This window comes from Ceratotherium simum, chromosome 10, assembly GCF_057802395.1.
Source record: "Ceratotherium simum simum isolate JZ-2026a chromosome 10, ASM5780239v1, whole genome shotgun sequence".
NCBI classification, from domain to species: Eukaryota; Metazoa; Chordata; class Mammalia; order Perissodactyla; family Rhinocerotidae; genus Ceratotherium; species Ceratotherium simum.
In genome coordinates, this window is record NC_141909.1 from 61,930,875 (window position 1) to 61,954,169 (window position 23,295).

Consider the following 23,295-nt stretch of genomic DNA (forward strand, 5'->3'; position numbering starts at 1 on the left):
TGATCTCAGTGGCAAGCATTTGCATTTGTAACCTCTGTATAGGCTGAAAACTACAGCAGCCAGAGCTCAGGTTGAGCAAAAGGGAAAACTATGATCGGTTTATGGTTTCTCTCTGGCAGTGCCTTAGGACTGGAGTGTGGTAAATTCTGGAAGGTGCTGGAAGTTGGACTAGTAAGGACTGAGGGGACATGAATGAGAAACTGACAGCATCTGCTATAGTTTATCCTGGCTTTACTCACATCCACTCACATCCCATTTAAGTTCAATCTGTCTTGTCACTGATTCTTAAGGGGGTGGTTGTTGACAATTTTAAAAAGGAAGAGAATTACAACAGAAGGGTTAGTGGGCCAAGCTATAGTCCCTAACAGAAGCTGGTTCCTAGATCATAATTGCTATTAATGATCCCAGGTATTCATGTCTGAGGAGTCTAAGATTCTCGAGTTACTTTGCTTCAAGCACCCAAAGAGACAAGCTGAATCTCATTCCAGAACAACTACCACATGGTTTCTGCAATTTCCCATTCAGTTATTACTGGATATGGAAGCACCTAGAGACAGCCCAGTAAATCCCCCTAAGATCCAGGCATGCTCCCTCATGCCTCTGTAATATAGCAACAAGCCTATCTCTTCACGATAATGAAGTAACTTGTTTCTTTACTTGCTGCTTGACTGGCATGAGGAACCCAAAATGACCAGATGGCAGCCACCAACTTAGGGCTAATGTAATGCCCTAAAAAAGTACTCTGTCCCCTGGCAGGAGATCTGTTCATGTCCCACCTGGAAATAAGAACCTCTAGTCCAGCGAATTGTAGGGCAGAAAGCAAAATTCCCCAAGTGGATCACTGGAGGTGATGGTGCCAGGAGCCACCCCTACTTCTACCCCTTGAATTCTTCCTATTGAGAGCATTGTACCTTCGATGCCTATTGATTCAGACTATGTATTACCTTTTGAATGACAGTGCTCAAACCCTGCATATGTCATCCTCAGGCTGGCACCTTAGCTGCACCTTTAAAAAGTCATTGCACCTTTCTGTCAAACTGGCAGCTTTGGAGTGATATGGTATGTAATAGGACCAATGGATTCCACGGCCATGTGCCAATTGTTATACCTCCTTCCCTGGGAAGGGAATCTATTGGTCCAGGAATGTTATGTAGGATCCCAAAAAGGTAAATCAGATACTCTGTGAGTGTTCAAATATCTTTCAAATGCTAGTGATATTACATAAGCCAATCCACCTACATCTCATCCAAATCCATCATTAATGCTACAGTACACCAGGGTTATCACCTTCCATCTATATCCCACCCAAATGTATAGTTAATGCTGCAGTAGCCTGGGGGTTATCCCCATACCACTTACCACCAGCGAGGGGGTTATTTCCATTTGGCAAGCAAGTGATGTGGTTCCAGAATCCACTCTGATGATCTGCTTCCGAGGATCACTTCTGGTACCAATTACCTTAGTTTGTGTTCCCCAAGAAGCAGATGCTGAGATAAGTTTTTGAGTACAAATAGTTTATTGAATTGACCCCAGGAAATATTGGTAAGGGAGTGGAGAAATGAGACAGGGCTAGCAAGTCTGTCAATAAAGCGTACATTGTTAAACAAGTTATGACAGCTATGAGCACCTGGAGCTAAATCCACTAAAGAAAGTCTGGTAGACCATGTAGGGCATGCTCTGTGAGTTATCATTTCTGAAAGATGAGGGAGCTGGGGTATTGATCCATCAACTCCCACCTGTCATTGGTAGAGAGAAGGGTTGTTAACTCCCCAGCACTTTCAGCTTGCTTTGGGTGTATAGGGAAAACAATTGGGTGTCAGAGAAAACTCTCAGGCAAGAATCACAAGTGCTGGCAATTGAATGTTGATCCAGAATGCACAGACATGGGAGAGGCTATAGAGCCATGGGAGCAGCCTGCTACAATGTGGAGGAATGATATATGAATAGCAATTAATAGTTAACATTTATTGAGTGATTAATATGAAACAGGGCTACTCTATGCCCTGTATGCATATTACCCCATGTATTTCTCACAACACTCTCATAAGGCACGAGCTATCTATTACTATCCTCATTTTCCAAATGGAGAAACTGAGGCTTAGAGATGTTAAGTAACTCACCCAGGGTCACTCAGCTAGTTATTGGAGATGCCTGGATTCAAAATCAGGCTCTCTCCCTCTTTCCAGAATATGGAGGATTATGATGCAATCGACACTAAGACAACAGACACTGTCTGAGAATAAAAATTTTCTTTAATATAAAGAAATTGGACATAAAAGAGGCAACTAAACAAAGCAGAAAACAACACAGCATGCTCTTGGTTGTAGGTACTGGTTTCTTCTGTGCATGAGTCCTCATGAGGATTTGCAGTGGCAAATAAGAACAACTACCTGGAATTAGGCCCTCAGCAGGCATGAAAAGCTATACTTTGCATTCTCTCAGCCTTCATTATAACCTCCGCCATCCACACCCCACCCTTACCCTATCTAAGTGATTTGCAAGTCTCTAGCTACATGTTTACCTCAGCACATTGCTGAGGATTAATTGTGAGATTGGATGAATCAAATGTCAATTTCCCATGTGTAGGGTCACTCAGCAGGTCTAGGTTTCTGGCATGCCTGAGGTTCATCCTAAAAAGAAGAAAAAGAGGGAACTGAGGATAAATCTCCTGAAGCAAAGAGGTCTTATAGAGGACACAATAGGAACTGTAAATACAAATTTCTCAGAGGCCAGTCAAGGATGATAAAATGAGGAAAGCAGACCCAGTGCAAGGCAATAGAGAGTAGTGAGGACTGTGGTGAACAGGCAGGCACATTCCCCATCTAAAAGCAACATCTGCTCCTCAAGTCAGTCAATTATTACCATTTAGGAATGTGGGCCATTGCTTCCAGAGCTTTCAAAGTTTCAAGAAAGTTGAAAATATGGATTTTTATAGATCATTTTCCAATCTTTGTGTCATTAGCTAATTTGTAATTATTTAAAATTATTATATAGGCTAATTTGTGACCCCTCCCTTAATGTTTGTAAGACTAATTGCCACTGGAAGTGGGATTCTGCCTGAGAGTGACCCCCAAGTGATAGAAATATGACCAATAATTAGAAATTACAGAGAAACATGCCTTGATCCAAAGTAAGAGAATATTTTCTAATAGTATTATTCAAAGATGGAATAGCCTGCTCTAAAGGGGTGAGTTGCTCCTTTCTAGAGATATTTGAGTGTCAATTGGATGCTCTCTCTGCCAGAACAGTATAAAGGAGATCCAGGCAATAGATGGGTGGAATGTTAGACTTTGTATCTCCCTTCTAATCTTGAGCATCTTCAAGTCAAAACTATTGTTTCCTTGATTAAGGTTTCAGTGCAAGCTGGATTGGACGTTCAGAGTGAGCCTTTTGGTTTTCCTTACTATGTCATACATAGAACACATGTGTGTCTCTTCTCATCTATTAATGTAGGATGTTATTGGGATGTCTTTTCCAAAGGAAAATATTCCTAAGGCTACTTATTACTATTTTATACTTCCTATCTCATGGCCTGCCTTGCCCTGAGTTGGCCTCTGTTTCCTCGAAACCACCCAGCAAGGCTCAACTTGGCTTAGCTTTGTCTCTCCTGGTATTATTTTTTGTGGAAATAAATGCACACAGACTCTGATAATTTACACATATTCAGAAGTAATCATAAGGAGAGACCAACATTTTACTATATATTTAAAAATTGCTGTAAATCTGGGGTCTGGAAATGAATAATTTCTCTTCCTTTGAACACATGTATTTGCCACTATTGGTATTTTCCATACTCTTGAAAACATTAACTATGTTAGTATAACACTGAAACATGTGAACATTTAAGCAAAAATAATTTTGCCAGTTAAACCAGATACACCAATTAATTCAATGACAAAAGTAAGTCAAACACTTAGCTTTGGCCTCACATGAAGGCCGTCAAGACATCGTCTGTTTTATTTCTGACAGCAGCGTCTGGTCCTCATATATCCATCTAACACTTTCAGTAGATCTTGATTTCAGTATGAAACTTGCCCACGTCTTTAAAGCCACAAAGAACAGATTTTAACCATTATTCTGAAAATGCTTTCCCTTCCATAAGAAAATAAAGAAGAAGAAGGAAAAAAAAAAAGAAAGAAAGAAAGACTGCTTTACATTAAACTGCTTATTTTAGCCATGAAGATAAGCCTAGCCATTCTCAGACGCTAAAATATTCTGGCTTGGAACATCTTTACTGCTTGGTTCTTGGCCTAGAGCCTCATCACGCTAAAGAATTGATTTAAATGTTCTGTTTTTCAAATTGTTTGTTTGCAAAATCTAATCTGGGAGGGGAACAGATATTATTATTAAGGACCTTTTATGTGCAAGGCTTGTACCAGGCCCTCAACATGTATTATCTCATTTAATCCTCACAACACCCCAGGGGGTGGGCATTATTACTCATAGGAGAAAGTAGGCTCAAAGGGTAAAAGGATCAGACCAGGGCCCGGGGTTCAAGTCAGTTAACTCCAAGGTTCATACATTTTCTTCAGCATAACAGAAAAAGGACGGAGCCAAGGAGAAGAGAAATCCATGATAAAATTGGGTAACCTAAAGGTAAATTTCATCATTTATGAAACTATCTCCTTGAATCATAATTCCAGTTGCACATTAAATTAAGCTGTAGGGAGACCTGAGTACAGCCATCTGTTGATTAGCCTCACAGTAAATCTATGAGATAGACAGTCTCTAAATCCTTGTATTACAATCTGTATTACAGATTGCCCTAGCTACTGACTTGCACTTTCAGCTGTTAGATTGTTCATTAGTAAATAACTTCTGGGCCATGTGCCCCCATCAGCTCTGAGTAAACTTTGGGATTTTTCTTTTCCCTGACTTACAAAACCTGTGTATGTTTTCTCTGGTAACCTCTATGAGCACTCAAAGTATGCCCACCCTAAAGTCACTATCCTAATTCTGTGTTTATTTTCTCCTTGATGTTTAAATGGTATGTTGAGTCAACATTTCCTCAAGAGCTTTTTTAGCACTTTCAACTAAAAAGTTCTTAGTGAGAGCTGCATTCAGTTCAACTTTCTCTGTGTTCCTTTCCTTTCCCTGGTTTAGTGTGTTGAAAAATCCTTTCGCATCAGCATTTGTGTAGCATATAATTTTTTTTACTCTCATCCAACAGGCACATTTGGATTTACTATTTCACTTGAACAGTTGGTGTTTACTGGCAGCAACAAGAACAAAATTTATAGCAGCAAATAGAAGCTGAACTTGCATGCTGGCTTTGCACTGAAGAACTTTGTGTTTGCCATTTCCTAATTGTGAAAACAATATGTCCAAGATTTTGCAGTCATCAGCATTCTAATGTAACGATTTCCATCTGGTCAAAGGAAGAAATTCAGAACCTCTATCTCCCTGAATTTAATTCCACTCCAATGCAAAGGTAATTGGCTTAGGAGAATGTTGGAAGACAGGAGAAATTCAGACTAAATACGTTCTGAAAAGTGTCTGTAACTTCCACTTATCCAGAGGATAATTTTCCTAAAGAGCAAACAGGGGTAGGGAGAGAATTTGCCACGATCTTCTTAATGGAAGTGGCTCTAACTGGAGCAAGATGACAGGATTACTTTGAGGTGAGAGAGGATAAAGAAAGCAGGATGATTTGTGGGGCGTTCCAATTGGAGGTAATAAGGAGTCAGAGATCCACAGAGACGAAGCAATCGGAGAATAATACCGAGGCAATCGAGGCCAACAACGTGGTAATAAGAAGCAGTTTAACATCCCATCCCGTCCCATCTGGCATTAAGAATTTGGCACTGCTTGTTGAAATATGAAACTCATGATGGCCTTCACACTCCTCCAGTGACCTCCCTCGCTCATTAGTGTGGAGTTGAAGCCGAAAGAAATGTAGCATAATATTTTGAATGCTTGGTTTGCATTTTTCCATATTCATTGATTCAACAAATATTTGTTAGGCACTACATTGTATGTCAGGAATGGCTTTAGGTGCTGGGGATACAGGTCATAAGCATTTCTTGGCTGTCTATGATAGATAACTAAATGAGAAACATAAAATATGCATAGAATGGTCTGAATTTTGAGGTGTTTCAGCTCAAACAACCCATAAAGAAGACTTTTCTATCTATTAATCTTTTTCTTTATACTTTATATTTGTCTTTTTCTTCTTGAAATTGATACAGAAAGGAAACAGAATTCCAGAAATTACCTTACAACTGCCCTTCACTTTATGGAATAAGTGAGCTCTGGCCAGGAAGAGGATTCTATCCATGGTCTCACAATTCCTAAAGAGCAACAGCACTGCAAACACATCAGCCTCCAGAGTGGGGGCCATAAGCCCTGCACATGGTAGGCATTCAATGAATAGATATAGATTGACCAAACAGAGGAAGCTGGACTAGATTGTTGGAGGCTGTGAAATCATGGTTCCAAAATGATCTTTAAGGGCAGCAACATGAGACGGAAACTGTGAAGAAATTGCCTCCTGCCTGCCTCCCTCCTCAGATACACATCAGTCTGCATATATGACAATGACCCAGATTCTGCCCAGCATGTGGCCTTCATTACTGGGCAGTAGGGTCCTGCCCACACACGGACCATGGGTTCTGTCACAGAGCTGCCTCTCCATCCCCCTCTTCCCTCATTTCCATGCTCTGTTGGAAATTCAAGCTGTGAAATCACAAAACTCAGAGAGGAAAATGTCAATGATTGTATGCACTCTAGCTACATAGTCCCAGTTCATTCCATTCTTACTGAGACTCTTATAGAAAGACATAAGTATCGTGCTTACCTGTGAGCCATTCCTCACCCAGAACCACCAAACACTAACTCCCTTCTCCTCATGCTGCTGCCTCTACCTTGGGCCCCACCAAGCCCAAAGCCTAGAGCTAGAAGCCTTGTTTCATCCATGTTGACTCATGTCGTGGGCAACTTTCTTTTTGTCTGAATTGTCTCTCTTCCCATCTTGGTGGTGAATTCTGTCTCTGGGATCTCATCTTCCTCTCCTGTTACCCTTCTTTATCAGAGCAACACCAATCTATGCAACATATTTTAAGAACATTAGACCTGAAAGGGAAGCCAACTCTGCTGATCTGTACAAGTAACAAGATATTAAAATAAGACTTCCCTGTTGTCTCAGTGTTAGCTGAGGCCTTAGAGCTAAGAACAAATGTTGTTAAATTCCCCTCTCTTCTAAAGAAATGTAACTTGTTAAGGGGTGACCAAAAAACGGTCCAGAAACTCTTAGCCCTTCCCCCAATCACAGGTATTTAAGGGAGATCTGTGAATTGATGAAGAGAGCAAGGATTTTATCAGAGACAGTTTTTAGGCTGCTGAAATGTTTCTTCACCCCTTGCCCATGTTTTCCCCTCATCTTAAGTAGGTGAGAGGGGGCTTCAGAGTTCCACTTGAAGAGCTGACCTATGCAGAGTGTATAAGATACCTATTGCTGCTATAACAAATTAGCTCAAATTTAACAGCTTAAAATAACAAATTCATTATCTCACATTTCTGTAAGTCAGAAGTCCAGTGGGCTCAGCTGGTTTCTCTGCTTCAAGCCTCACAAGACTGAAATCAAGGTGTTGACTGGGCTGTGTTCCCTTCAGGAGGCTCTAGGGGAGAATCTGTTTCCAGGCTCATTCAGGTTGTTGGCAGAATTCAGTTCCGTTCACTGTTGGACTGAAGTCCCTGTTTCCTTGCTGGTTCTCAGCTGGGGACTGCCCTTGGCTCCTAGCAACCTCTCTCTGGTTGTTGCATAAGGCCCCCTATATCTCAGAGCAGGCCAGAGTGCGTGGAATCCTTCTCATGCTGCTGCATCTCTCTGACTTCAGCCAGGAAACTTTCTCTGCTTTTAAAGCTCATGTAATTATATTGAGCCCACCCTGATGATCCAGGATAATCTCCTCCTCTCAAAATCCGTAACCTTAATGACATGTGCAAAATCTCTTTTTGCCATGTAATGTAAACTGCTCACAGTTTCTGGGGATTAGGGTGTGGACATCTTTGGGGTTCATTATTCAGCCTACCACATAGAGATTGGTACCTGAAAAAGTCAGAAGGTGAGAAGCACAGGCTGAGCAAGAAAGGGGGGAATTGCTGGAGCAAGTGGCACTTCCACTGATGATATAGCTCGTTCCCTGTGAGGACTCCAGGGAAGGGACCTGGACTCAGTTAGCTTTGAATGGGGTTCCACCCAAAAGGACCACCAGGAGGCGTGAGTAACCCCAGCAGAACAAAGTTAGAGGTGGACTACCAGAAGCCAGGGGCTAGGGGGAAGTGATAGCAGCCAGCAGGAGGAGACACCTATGTGAGGAAACCGTGGTGGGAGCCCCCAGTGCCCAGTGGAGGTGTTTCTGAGGAACTCAAAAGGTGCCTTATGAGAGAAAATGTCAGCCTTCAGACAGCTCCACACCCAGAAAACTCTCCGAAATTACAACCTTGCCTTTCCTCCCTACTGCTGTCCCAATGCTGGAGGATCAAAGGCAGCTGAAGAATCAAAGAAGAGTGGTAGGAAAGCAAGGTGGGAGAGAAGAGCCTACCCCTGCCCAGCTTCCTCCCTGAAGGTCTCTTGTCTGAGCAGGTCTGAGCTGGGGGAGGGAGAAAGCTGAATTGAGTGAGAAATCAAAGCTTCCACATTAGACCAAACTGGACTTTCAGGATCTCAAAACACAACGTATTTGTTAATATCTGAGAGATGCTTAAAAGTTATGAGTCTGCCCATGATCCCAAAATGGGAAAACAAGTTCATCAGTCAGTTATAGTAAAGAATAATGGTGCTTTCTGCTTGCTTTTTTTAGTTTAATAGAACAGATACATAAATTACTCAGCCCTTCTCTAGCAACCTCGAAGTTCAGATTACCAACAGCTACCTCAGGGGAAGAGCCACACATCTCCATTAGCAGGGACTCAGACCCTTGTTGAGTTAGAATGTTTGATTACAGCTTAATGGTTGCATTTGCAAAACCAGAATATTGAGTTTTCACGTGATATATTATTTATGTGAAATAATACCTTTTTGCTACCGTGTTAAACACAGTAAATTCTCTGAGAACTGACATTATAAAGAATATTTTGGCCGGTCGAGAAGGGCTAACATTTTTTGATCTATGATCCCTTGGTTACCTTTTCTGTGATGTCACGGAAAGAGCATTAGACTAATTGTTCTAGAACTGGGTCTTCTGCTAACTACCTGCACGTGGGCAGATCACCTCTTTGAGCCTCAGTTTCTTCATGTGTAAAATGGTTAATAGGAATGTCTGTCCTGCCTATCTCATAGTATTATAGGGAAAATCAAACATCATAATAGTCATGAAAACATTTCTAAATTGTAATCTGTATATATAATAAGGTATTATTAGTAATTGAGCATTTCTATGTATTCCATAAGAGGTTATAAATTTTTAAAGAAATCTAAGATTGCTTAATGGACTATTAATAGTCCATTGCTTAATAGTCCATGCTTAATAGACTACTTCTGGAAGGACACGTAAGAAACTACTAATAGTCCCCTCCAGATAGAGACTTGTTGAGAGTGATGAGGAGGAGAGAAACTTATTTTTCACTCTATTCCTTTTTGTATCTTTTGAATCAATACCATATGTATACATTTTGCATTCAAACAAATAAAATTTAATAATAATTTGAGGAACTGAAGGAAGAAGATATGGTTATTCTTAATAATCTGAACATAATCTAATCTTTCTGTAAAAGTACTTTTTAGGATCTTTAATGCTTCAGAATTAAATGAGATGATTTAGTTGATGCAACTAGCACAGAACTTGGCACATGGTAGCTGTTGAGAAAGGGGTAGTGCCCTTTCTCTTGAGGTCATCCTTATGACTATCAACAGCCAGTGAATTAGCTTTATACAAGCATATAGCTAATGGGATGCTGGAAATTAGAAAGTTTATTGGATTTTACTGGGGTGTTGGACACAGATGGTAAGTGGGAATGCCAGAAAGTTGATGAATCATCTGGTAAACTAGTGGAAAAGGTGAGTGGAGCCAGAAACAGGCCAGAGAGGGCAAGGAAACATGCAGGTCTGGAGAAAAGCAGCTACACTCATTATATCATGTAACCTGCTTTTCAGTTGCTGGTGTTTCCAGAATGTTAAGTGCATTTTGCAAATTGGAGTTATTCTGATCTTCATGGTATTAAGTACTCATTAAATAACAAATAGCTTGAAATCTCATTAGCTAGACTGTGGAATTTTTTTTTCAAATTTATGATTTCTCCTCATTTTATGGTGAGGAGCAGTGAGTCCATAAATCAGAGCGCTTTATGGGGAGCTGTAACACCCAGCCCTAATGCCAAGACTGAGAACCTGATAACATAGCTATTAAAAATTAAGACCCCTGAAAGACTGCACTTACTGCTAACAGGAATGCCCAAAGCAGCCAGACACTATGTCTCCCTTTTTGTTTTAATGTAGTTGCATCAATTCTGCTATTCTGTTATAAAGCAAGCACCCAGAATGACACTTAGAAAGCAAGCAAAATGAAAACAAAACAAAACTGGGAAGAAATAGCTCATGCAGAAATCACCAGGGATGTTAAGGCCTTATTGGTATTGTTGAGATGGCTATGCGACAATGTAGAATCTTGCTGCTCAGAATGTGGTCCCCAAACAGCTTGTTCCCAATGCAGAATCTCAGGCCCTCCCCTAAGACCTGCCGAATCAGAATCTCTTCACAAAATCCCCAGGTAATTTCTATGAACATTAAAATTTGAGAGGCACTGATTTAAATGTATCAATGTACTTCAGATAAAAAAAATACTAATTGAAGGGCAGCATTCATTTTATCTAAGTAAGGAGAAATGGTCAACTTTGGATTATTCTTTGAGAATAAATAATTAGTAAATAAATTCAGCCAAAAAGATAACATGAAGGCATTTTTCTAAAGGAAAGGCTTTGGGACAGTGGAATCATTTGGGGGCCATGGGAATTGAAAGAAGGAAATAGATGGGAAAAGAATAAGCTCAAAGATGGAGGCTCGATGTCTTGGCAACTGATTGAACGGACAGTCCAGTGGAGACTGAAGGATCCCCATTCTGATGCCTAAGAGAATGAGGAGGCTATTAGCTGAAGAACGGAATCTACTAACTAGTGAGACACCAGTGAAATGAAGACCCTGTTTACAACCGAGGACATTTAAAACCTAATACCTTTTCCTTATGGGGTTGTCTGTTCTTTGAATCAGTGATTCTTTTTGACACCAAGGGTTGCTTTTACTGCTTTTCCCCCCATGGACCCTTGATTCAAAAGACTTCATCTTTCACTCTCCATTTATTAAGTAAGAATATTTTTCCATTTTTATTCATAAAAGTGCTATTGACCTGTGTGAGTTAATATGTGTTACCACTGGCTTGGTATAATTCCAGATAAAAGCAAAGAAACTTGATAATTTAATTGGTGTATGAAGTTTTCCTATATGATTTTGATTAGAAAATAACTCAAAGACTTACCCTAAGTGTGAACATGAGAAAGAATCCACTGGTAACCTGAGTGAAAGCTCCCAGGTCTGTAGGGGAAGAAGAAGAACTGAGGACAACAACGGGGGCAAAATTAAGAAAAGCTTTTACTGTTTCTGCCATGAGCACTTCCCATTAAAGAACTCAGTTAAAGGAAACAGGAATGAACATATATACTTGGAGTGCTCAGACTTGTTCTACTTGGAAACAAACTGCAGAAAAGGTAAACATCAGCAACCAGCTGTGACTTTTTATTTCAACTCTTGGTAATAATAAATTAATGAAAAAAAAAATCTGAAATCTCACTTCCAATGTGGAAGACCTTCATCATTCTAATTGTAGAGAACCAAGTTATAATCCATTACAATGAATAACTTCTCTTGGAAAGTCCCTACATAATAAACCAGACTATCAGGACACTAGCCAGCTTTATGTTACATTTTTGGTGACTCAAGGAATTTGTTACAACAGATGACATTCCTGATAGTGGAAATTTACTTACATGGAACCAAAGTCTTAACCTCTTGAGTAATTTTCAGTTGGCACAGATGGAAACTCTTCTCCAGCATTTAACTACAGAGATTTTTAGTGAGGTTTTCAACTAACAAAAATTAAGAAACATTTTATTAATGGGGTAACATTTATAGGTACGTAAACTAGATAAAAGAGAGTTCTGTGTTGCCAAGTTTGGAGAATAATGTGGCAGCTATTATGTGTGGATGATTATTTGGGTCCCCGCTTGAACAGAGACAACTCTTTTCAAATCTCTGTCATATGTGTCAGTCTAGGTGCAATCATCTCAGCTTTGAGTCATGCTTATGGGTTTCCATGTGTTCCAATGACTGAGTGAATAAGCTACCGTGGTTCGATGTTAATAGGAATTAATATGCGGTTTAGTTAGCAAGTTAGAACTGTTTCACATTAGACACGACTTTACAGCAGACAGTTTTATAAGGAGAATGGAATGAATTGACCACAGTCACTTGAAGTAGGAATATCTTTTATATTCTCTGTGTTCCCTGGGAGCTGATGACAAACCTAGAGCAGCATGCTAGAACAAGCAGACCAGAAAATGAAATTCTTCTCATTCTCCCTTTGTGCGGTAGGCACAATTCAAAGTTAGCCTCAAATATCTTTTTGTGTGTTTTCTGTCTTCTTTTCTTCCTTTCCTTCCTTATAAGTCAACCAAACTTGGGAAGATTGTTAAAAATGGGACTTTTGCAAACCTAGTGATTAAATCAGGGAAAAATTGGGCAGAAAGATCCTTTGAGTGAGTCAGGTCTAGTGCTTTGTCCTGCGCCGGAAGTCTCAGGACTTGTGGGAATCAAATGTGAAGATGTGTGTGAGTGCACCACTAAAATGCAGCAGACGAGTTTGTGTGAAGATACACATTGGTACTTTTATGAGTATGGCCCTAGACCCTCCCAGATTATTAGAAAGTTTTGTTACTTTTTTTTTTTCATTCTCATAGAAAGGAGCTATTAAGTTTACTTAGTGGCTTAACAAATTCTTAAAATAAATTCTATTCTCATATCCCCCCTAAATTCATCCCCTAAACACATCGGACCATTTTCTCATTCATTTCTTAGCAGAGAGGGAGGAGAGCTGGTTGCAATCCTCTCTAAAGGGTGAAACTTACTTAACTTAGCACAAGGAATTTTTTTAAATGAAGAGAAGTAACTCCCTAAAAAAACTGGAAAAAATGAGCAAACAATTGCATGACCCAAGGTAAGGAAGCCCTTTCTAGGTAATATAATGCCTACGGCAGGAACCCAAAAAGAAAAGGTTCATAGATTGGCGATATATAAACTTTAAATATTTGTGTATTAAAGACTACCATAGAAGAAACAAAATGCAAATTATAAACTGGGAAATAATATTTTTAACTCACATGACAGATAAAAATTTATGTTGTTATATATATTTTGTGTTATGTTACTACCAAAATGTCACTAAAATAAGGTTAAAGAAGTAAAAATAATACAAAATTACAAAAAGCAAGAAGAGATAATGGTAGACAAGGGATGGCACCAAATATTTGAAAGATGGAGAGCAAATGGCAAAATCAGCAGAGCTAAAAAATCTGAGCATCAAGTATCTGTGAAGGAAATGCCAACAAGAAGCGAGCCAGTCCCTGCAAAGCAACACCAGAAAGTTCAGGAATGGGAAGTACCAACTAGTGTGGAAGGCAGAATATTTTACAACAAGAAAAAGGTAATATCCAATAATATGATCAATGTTTTCAGAATCACTAGAAAAGAAATACAAATTTAAAAAGAGATCAATATCAGACTACAAATGCTTAACATACAATATTCAGCATTTGTTCATTCATTCACCAAATAAATACTAGGAGCCTAAACTATACCTCTGATACTCTTCTGGGTCTTCCAGATAAAGTAACAAATAAAACAGAGTCCCACCACAAGAATGGAGATCTGCCCTACAGGGTGATCAGTGAGTGGCCTGGCCCCGCAAGCCTCTCTGTGGGGTGAGCCGAAAGATCAGTAGACCTAGGCCTTCCTTTCTCTTTCATTCTTGGCTTCTGTGAGTTTCCCCTTTCAGCAGTAAAGCAGATCACTTGTCCCTTTTCTGCGTGACAATGTGGAGTATGTCCCAATGGAGGATGAGCCAGATGGGGCTGACCTGGCACAGCAACAGAGACCCAAAATGATAGTAACACAGGGTGTCATGATTGGGCATTCTGAGTACAGTATGAGGGAGCTTATTCAAGGACAGGCTTTAATTAAAGAGAAGAAGATAGAACTGACACCTGAGTGGGAAGAGACAGACAACAAACAAATATATCATATGTCAGGTGGGTATATATGCTCATTAAGGAAAGGGAGCAGGGTTCCTATTTTCTGTGCTGTGGTCATTGAAGCCCTCTTCCTTCAAGCAGAAGAGACCTGAGGAAGTGGGGAGCTTACCCCTCAGCTCTCTGGGAGAAGGGCACTCCAAGCAGAAGGAATAGGAGATACAAAGACTCTGAGCAGGGAGAGTACTTGTCTTGTCCAAGAACAGGAAGCAGGCCTGGTAGCAGGAGCCACAAGATGTGGGAGAGAGTGGTAGGAAATAAAATTAGAGAGGCATCTAACAGGCCAGGTCATGTGCAGCCTTGTAGGCAACGGTAAAGACTGACTTTATTCTGAGTGACACCAGAAACATTCCGAGTGTTTTAAGGAGGGGAATGATGGAATCTGATTTGTATTTGACAAGGATCACTGACTCCTGTGTGAGACATGGATTTTGGGCAGCAAGGACAGGAGCAGGGTGACCACTTTAGAGACTACTGCAATAATCCAGGCAAAAGACCAAGGAGTATAAAGTAGTGGAGGGGGTGAAGGAGGTAAGAAGTGGTCAGATTCAGGATATATTTTAAAGGTTGAGCCAATAGGGCCGCAGATGGATTGCATTAGGTGTGGGAGAGAAAGATTGGAGTCAAGGATGATGATAAGATTTTGGGGCCTGAGCAACTGGAAGAATAGAGTTGCCACATATTCAGATAGGAAGATTGTGGGAGGAATGTCTAGGGCTTGTGTAGTTGTGGTTGTGGTTGCAGTTGGGAGATGCAGAATCAAGGGTTTGGTTTTGGATTTACTGAGTTTGAGGTGCCTATTAGACATCTAAGAAGAAATGCTAGGTAGGCAGTCTGGGATTCAGAAGATAGATCAGGACTAGACAAATCAATTTGCTCCTCACCAGCAGAAGATGCTTATTCGGAGCAATGGCATTGGATGAGCTTACTCAAGAGTGAGGACAAATCAAGGTCTGAACTCGTGGGCACTCAAGCACTTAGAGTTCCTACAAGTTAGGAATATGAGGAGGATGTAGTTGAGAAGACTGGAAAAGACCAGCCAGTAGAATCAAGAGTGAAGGTAGAGCCAGCCAGAGAAAGAAAACCAAGAGAAGGTGGTGTTCCAAAGGCAAAATAAAGAGTGTTTTGAGACAGAGTGAGTGAGCAACTGTATCAAGAGCTGCTGACAGCTCAGGTAAGACGAGGACTAGGACTTAAGCACTGGATTGGGCAATGCAGAGGTCTTTGAAAGAGCAGGCTTAGTGCAGTAGTGGAGAAAGAAGTCTAATCATAGTTTAAGAAAAATATGAAGGGAAGAAGTGGAAATAGCAGGCAAAGACAACTGGTTGGAGGAGTTTTGCTGTAAAGGCCCATTTACATTTCTTTCACAGGGAAGGGTGATGGTAACTGGAGAAGGACGTGGGATTGTGGTAATGGTCCCATTTCTTTACCCCTTCCTCTATCTTTGCCCTTTGCTATGTAACTTTGCGTTGTCCTCTCAACATGGGTGTGGTGACCTGCCCCACCCTTGATTCTCAGCTTGCCTTTTGACATACTTTGGCCCCCAAAAAAAGAAACAATGAAATGGAAGTGATGATGTACCAGTTCCAAGCTTAGACCCAGGCTGTGCTCTTGCGCCTCTGCTGTCACCACGACAACACGCCAGGGCTCACCTGCGAGTCCCAGGAGGAGGAGCCAATGAGAACATTCAGATAGCCACAAAGATGTTATCAGTCACACTATACCATTTTATAATCTGCTTGTTTTTTAACTTTGTTAACAAATGCCCAAGTCAATATTTTTCTACAATATATTTTTTTGGAGATTCTTATATGTATATATCCTTATATTTATATTAACTGTACGTCTGTGAAATAAATGAACAAATTACAAGTACATTTTCTCTGTATGACTTTTCTATTTACATTAAATAAAAGACTATCTTTTCACAAATTAAGGAATGCTTTAATGCAGAATGGGTTAGGTGGTGGAATTACTTTTCCAAAATACAATTTCATCTACCCAAAGTATACTCATCAGCATTCTTGGCCACCTTCACAGAATTCTCTACAACAACATTGATCCATAACGTTAGAATTTTGGAATGAGAACTCATCTCCAAGTATTATTATCCTTCATAAACCATTCCCACTAATTTTTTTCATTTTTTTCAATTAAACTTATTTTGAGATAATTGTAGATTTGCTTACAGTTGTAAGAAGTAATATAGAGAGATTCTGTGTACTCTTTACCCAGTTTCTCCCAATGGTAACATCTTTGCAAAACTATAGTGCAACATGGCACCAGGATATTGACATTGATACAATCCACTAATCTCATTCAGATCTCCTCAGTTTTACTTCTATATATATATTGAAAGTCTCCACAGTCAAGTAACAAAATGTTGAATGGTTTATTTTCTGGGTGGCAGAATTATAGGAAATTCTAGAACTTTTTTCCTTGTGTTTCTCTGTGTTTTCCAAGTTTTATTCATTGAGCATGTACTATACTTGTGTTTACAAAATATACAATTTTCAAAATAAAGGAATGTTTTAAATTATGAGGTACAGATGGTCGACTGATATGTTTAATAACAAAAGTTGGGGTGGCATACAGCCCATCACTAATTGCAGAAATAGCTTTGAATCATACATTCTTTTAAACAAACTAATATAAAACTAATGAAATTCTACTCTACATCATGAGAGTCACTATCAGTCTCCATCTCTTACTCAAAATAATTATCAAAACTTTAATCTGTTTTCCACCAGTGTCCTATTTATTAATTTATATTGTAAAAATATTTTTGCTCTTTTTTTGAATGCATGCCATACTTATGTTTTATCTCTGGGGCTCCAAGGTGAAGTCAGTATGGGATCTTTCCAATAATCTCGTTATTAAGAAGACGTTGGAGAGGCAATGGGAGCTCACAATATCACACCTCCTCTTCCTGTTCTACTGGTGAAATCTGGTAGGAAAAGAAAAAAAAGCATCAAAAACTTCAAGGACTACCCTAATAGGGCGAAAGTATATTGGAGGGAAAGTTGGTGTAGTGTAAGGGAAGAGAGATGCAGAGAAAGAGTTGATTGCCTTGGAAATTATGTTAGAGGTTCAATTAACCAGGATATGTTAAGTTTTGCTGCAGTAACGAATAACCTCCAAATTCTAGTAGTTTATTCCACACTCACACATGCTACACGCCCATCATATAGAGGTGGGTTCTGCTCATCATTATCACTTGGAAACCCAAACCTCAGGAGCAATCACCATCTCAAACATTGCTGTTGTCAAGCCAGAAGGAAATAGAGAGAAATTCTTGAGGGTCCCATACCAGCAATTAAATGCTCTGGTATAAAAGTGACATACATCATTTCTACTTGTAACCTATTGACTAGAACTATTTATATGACCCCACTCAGTAACAAGGGGGGCAGAAGGTCATCCTACCACATGCCTAAAAAGGAGAAGACCTGGAAATATTTTCCAAACAGCACCGATGTCTACAACAGGGTTGGTGTAGGCTGACTGGATGTATGCAAGCCTAAGTCTGTTTAACACAATTCCTGACTCCCCCATTTGCAATGCCCTTAAGTCTCTGCTTGGTCCAATAATGATGTATGCAAAGGGAAGCGCGCTGAAGCAGGGAGGAGGGAATCTGGGTCCCAATCATGGCTAGCCAGCCACACAGCCTTGGGCAAGTCACACACTACCTCACTAGGCTGTGATTTCCTAGGAAATCTGTCACATCTCTTCCTGCTCTAACCTACTTTGATTTGTAAGGATGTGCATCTGTGCAGTAGTTTACCAGGTTCTAGGGAGGGTGAGAGACTGTGTACTACTTCCAATCCAAGGTTTGGTTTTTCCCTCCTTTAGCCAAGACAGGCATTGGAGGCAGGGAGCTGCTGCCCTGAGGCTGGACCTCAGCCCCCCCGCCCAGGCTGCTTCACCCCCAAGACTTTTAAATACAAAGGAATTAGCCATCCATGGCTAATGGATGTGATTCAGTGTGAAAGTCAGCTCTTGTAGCACAATTTAGTGTTTTTGTAAATTTAAAAAACAAGAGCTAGTAAATTTAAAAAACATCAAAGAGAAGGAAGGGAATGCAGCAGTGGTCCAAGGAGGAAAAAGTGGAAGGGGAAGGAAGGTCTAATGCTTAGTCTCCCCAAGAGCTACTAGTTCAGCTGCTGAGACTGATTGACTAGATTGAGTTGAACAGAGTTTGACTAACTTTTTATATTTATTTTTATATTTTTTCTGTACTACCTCTACCAGTCAATTTTTTTATTTCACCAAGTCAAACAATTATTTTACCAGTTTGGGATTAGCCTATGAATATTAATGAGTAGCCCTAATCATTAAGGTATTTGTCTAGACTTGTTAGTTTGGGGCAGTTTGGGTTGGAAATGCATTCTTTTTCTTATTTATTTATCGTATATTTTCCAAGCATTTTCCTAGTGTGAAGTATGTGCTCAACATTATTTTACGCCCTAGAAATACATAGATCAATACAGTGTGATTCCTGACTTCAAGAGGCCCATTGTCTTATGGAAGGAACCAAAAAGAGTAGTCAATAAGCAAGACTGACAGCCAATACTTTCCCCACCCCTGTCCTGTGGCCTGGAATTAGGTAACTCGGCCCTCTGACCTCTGGGTGCTGTTAAACTTGTGAGTTTCCCAGCCCAGCCCACCCTGCCTACCTCCCAGCACTCTTTTTATTTGCCTCCTCTTACCATTCTCCTGGGCAACATTCCCATCTCTTTCTCTCCTCTTCTAACACCCCCACTCACCTCCTCCTCCACAGACAACCCACCTCTCCAAAAGCTTTTCCGAAATCTATCTGGGAATCAGCCAGCAACAGTCTCAGTACTTTCCCTCTCCCTCTTTGTATATAGCAAAGGCTTCCATTTAACTAGAAAGACATGTTTTTTTACTTAAATTTCCCTTGAAAATACACAAGGGTTTAAATTAAGGGTAAAAATTGCATTTTAAAATCACAAAAGTTTTTGCCAAAATCCAAAATGTTTGAAAAAATATGTCGAGAGGCTTTCTTAAAGCGTCAGGTTTTCCCATCTGTGGTTAGAACTGTGGATCACATGTGAGGCCCTTTCATGTGTGGATGTCACTGTTCCAAGAGCCTGCTGGCTGTGCCTTTTATTTCTCCAGGCAGTGGTAGTGCGCCATGGGGGTCGGCTGAGTACCTGTGAGTCTAGGCAGCAGTTCCTAATTAGGGCTATGACCTTGAACATACTCCCTAACTCCCTGGGTTGAAGTAAATGAGGATGGCACCAGCTTAGCCCATAACTGAGCCTGGAGAACTTTGTGTCTCAAGACACACTGAGCTTCTTGGATAATACATGAACATCCCAATTAATCTTTTTCTTATCAGTAAGGGGGAGGAGATGTGGGAAGTGAAATTATCTATATCCTTAATTTTATAGGCAAATTCAAACACTGAATTGTGTTTTGCAAGGCAATGTTTTCAGCACTGTATGTTCTGAACATCTGCTATAGATGTGGGGCAGAACTTACAGCAGGCAGTGGAATGAAGACCTTCCTCCTGTGAGCTATAGAATGATGGGCTGTGTCCTCTAAGGGTAGGGGATTGGAATTATTGCTATGCTGACGACTATAACCCTATGAGTTCTGTGATTTTTTTTTTTTGCCCTGTATATGTTAACATGTGCTGTTATCTGGAGAATAAGAAGTTTTGTGTGCACGTGTGTGTGTGTGTGTGTGTGTGTGTGAGCACTGTGGTTTGTGCATGTATGAAGATGGAGAGATTAAGAAATAATTTTGTGATATTCACAAATATGAGGTCTCGGTATTTTTTTCTCTCTTTTTTTAAGTGAGTATGCATGTATGTATATGTGTATGAGAGCTGAAGAATTAACAAAAGCTTCAATTAAATACTAAGTCAATTTGAAGATAATTCAGGATGAGGCCTGATTTCACATCTGCATGGAGTCACAGTATTTTCTTTTCCACTGAGTTGTTCATCTGGGAGACAGGCGTCATAGACACCCAGCTGTTCTTGGGTTCCACATCAGTGAAGAGCCGCTTAGATGTTCTTGCCCGACTCTCATAAGAAGCAACCTCTGAGGCCTGGGCTCCCTGGGCTCCTGTGTCTGTTGGTTTCAATTCCCTGGGCCAGTCCTCTTTCCCTTACCTGAAGAGATTTGAAGTTACCGCCTGGCTTTTCTCCTACTCCATCCCTACCACAACCCCACCCTCAAAATGAGCAGAGCCATGCTCTACCCTGGGGTCCAGTTAGTCAACTCTCAGAGTCAGAGCCAGCCAAGCTGGCTATGCCACTGGCTGGATGCCTTTCCCGTGCTCCACTCTCTTCTAGGACCAGCGGTCTTCTCCCCGCTTTGAGCCTTCTGGGCTCTGGCTCACTGTGTTGTGCTTTCCTCCAAGCTCCTTAAACTTTTAACGTGGATAGAAAGCACCTGGGAATCTTGTTAAAACGAAGATTCTCCTTCTGTAGGTCTGTTGTGGGACCTGAGAGTCTGCACTTCTAACAAGCTCTCAGGTGAGACGGATGCAGTCTGGCCTGAGACCACACTTGGAGCACAAGCCTTCGAAGTGCACCTGAGGCTGCAGCTGTTGGTACCTGGCAGGGCCGTCCCATCAGACTCTAGGCAGCCCTGGCCACAGGCGCACCTCTCAGGAGATGGGAAGAGGCCAGTCCTCGGGTTGGAAAGGAATCCAAACATTAGGCTGGGCTTTGGGAGAAAAAAACAGGCAAATGCAGCTTTTTCCAATTACAGATAAGAAACTAGTTATTTTAAAGAGAAATAAGAAATGTAATAGACTAAAATTGCACTTCCCTAGGTATATTCTAGGAAATATTGGTCCTGTGGGATGTTAACAGGAGTTGTGTGCAAAAGAGGTTGCTATGCTCAAATGAGTTCTAGAATCTAGAATCTAAACAAAGTTTAATAAGTTTCCTTACCGCAGAAATTTCAGAGGCTTTTATGAGTTAATGTGCATTGTGGATCTCCAAAAAGGACATAAGCGTGCAACATTCCCAAAAGTATTTTCCAAGGAAATCATTTTTTAAATTTTTTTCAGGGAGGCTAATAGGACTAAACTCCATGGAATGCTCTTTGGGAAGGAGTAGCCTAAGCACGTGCCCAAAGTCAACTTCATCGACCTTCTCACATCTTCGTTTTCCTGCCCCAGAGATTACAAAATAGGAAAGCGTTTGTTTTCTCAGATTCATTTGCTGATAACTTAGTCATTTTTTAGGATGTTCATGGATCCATAAACATCTGGCCATTATTATCTAATTTTTTTAACGAATATCACACATTTCTTTCAAGCGCTAAGGCCGAAATGTAAAAATCATGACATCTGCTCATCTCCACGTTATATCAAAATGGAAAGGTATTTCTTCTCCACTGTTCCCTCTCCTTACTGTGTAAGTAGAAGGGTTGAGGGTGGGAGCAGAAGAAAGGTAAGAGGAAGAGTATTTAGAATGATGAGAGGAGCACATTTCCCTCATGGCATAGCACCTATAATTAGAAAAGCCTAGAAGGCTTGATTTGGTTAAACACTTTTGAGTAAGCTTCAGAATTTCTCTTTGAGATTCAAGAGTTTGTCTGAGCAGATAGCAGGGAAATGTAGGATAAGTAGCCACGGAGAGCAATGCCTCCTCCAGATTTTGCTGAGGGGTGTGCATCCTGGTGGGTATTTAGTCACACATAAAAGTAGACTTGCTCTCTGGGTAGTCTCCTCACTTTTTATAATGAGGCATGCAACTGGAATTTCTGTGGTTCTGTTGCAAGCAGGCAGGGAGGGGCGTTTCACATGGTCACAGCCACAAACCAGTATGCAGAGGGGGAGTCCAGTTCATTAATGGCTGCATCCTCAACCAAAATTCTGTTGGTAATCTTTGGGGAAAACGAGATAGAAGAGATGGAGCAACCGAAGTGGTGTTTGTGCGTGTGTGTACGTGTGTCTGAGGCGATAGGTAGCTGGGATTGGAGAGGGGTGGATTTATGAATTGAATAAAACAATAAATATCAAACTTAAAAATAGTAAAAGTGGAAAATCATCCCTTCACTGTGATCGCTTATTTCCCCCCCGGGGAATGTGTTGGACATATCAGAGCTGGCAGGGTAGGACCTATATTGTTGAGGTTGCTATGGCAACTGCAATAAGTGAGCTTTCCTCTGAAAACCTCACTGGCCCAAGAACAAGCCCAGGCAAGCCCACAATTCAGCGGCTATTAGCACTTTCTTATGCTAAAATATTGCAATGATAATTGCTAAGAATCATAAATAGAAGAAAGGGAGGCTATTTGCGTTTGTCTTTTCTTCCCATTTAGCACCTTTCCTCACATAATGCCCTTTCCCTAATTAGCTACACATCTGAACACAAGGCACTACCAATTATAAAGCTAATGTCCATTTTCCAAAATGTAAAATTAAAAAAAAAATTTTTTTTGCCAACATGAACATATAAACTTTTAGGCATCTCAGTGAAATATTTAAAAATGTACTTTAATGTTTAATTTATTAATTTATCTATATGTATATTAGTTGCATAAAACTAAAAGAAAATTATATATACTCATATTTATTTGGAAATCGTGCTTTATTCTACTCTGACATTTCATGAAACAATCTGATTGAAATGTGTCGTGTGCATCTTGGGTGTCACAGTTTGCCATCACTAGAAATCCTTGTTGATTTTTTAAGAGTTTTCCAAAATATACTATCTTCTCTGCCACCCATGTTTTGACAACATAGTCATTTTCAAATCCAGATGTGATGCCATCACAGGAAATTTTATCCCAGACCATACTACTCATTTCCACAATAATAGGACAGATTTTCCTTTTGTAATTCATCATTTACGGTTTAATGATTTCTATGATGTGACCACTTACTGTGTTGCCTTTTTAAGAAGCTTGTTTACAATAACATACAAGACTTGAAAGGATGAGTTTGAACCATTGGAAGGAAAGATGATTATACTCTGTTAAATTTCTTTGACTCCTTTATATTAATTTAAACT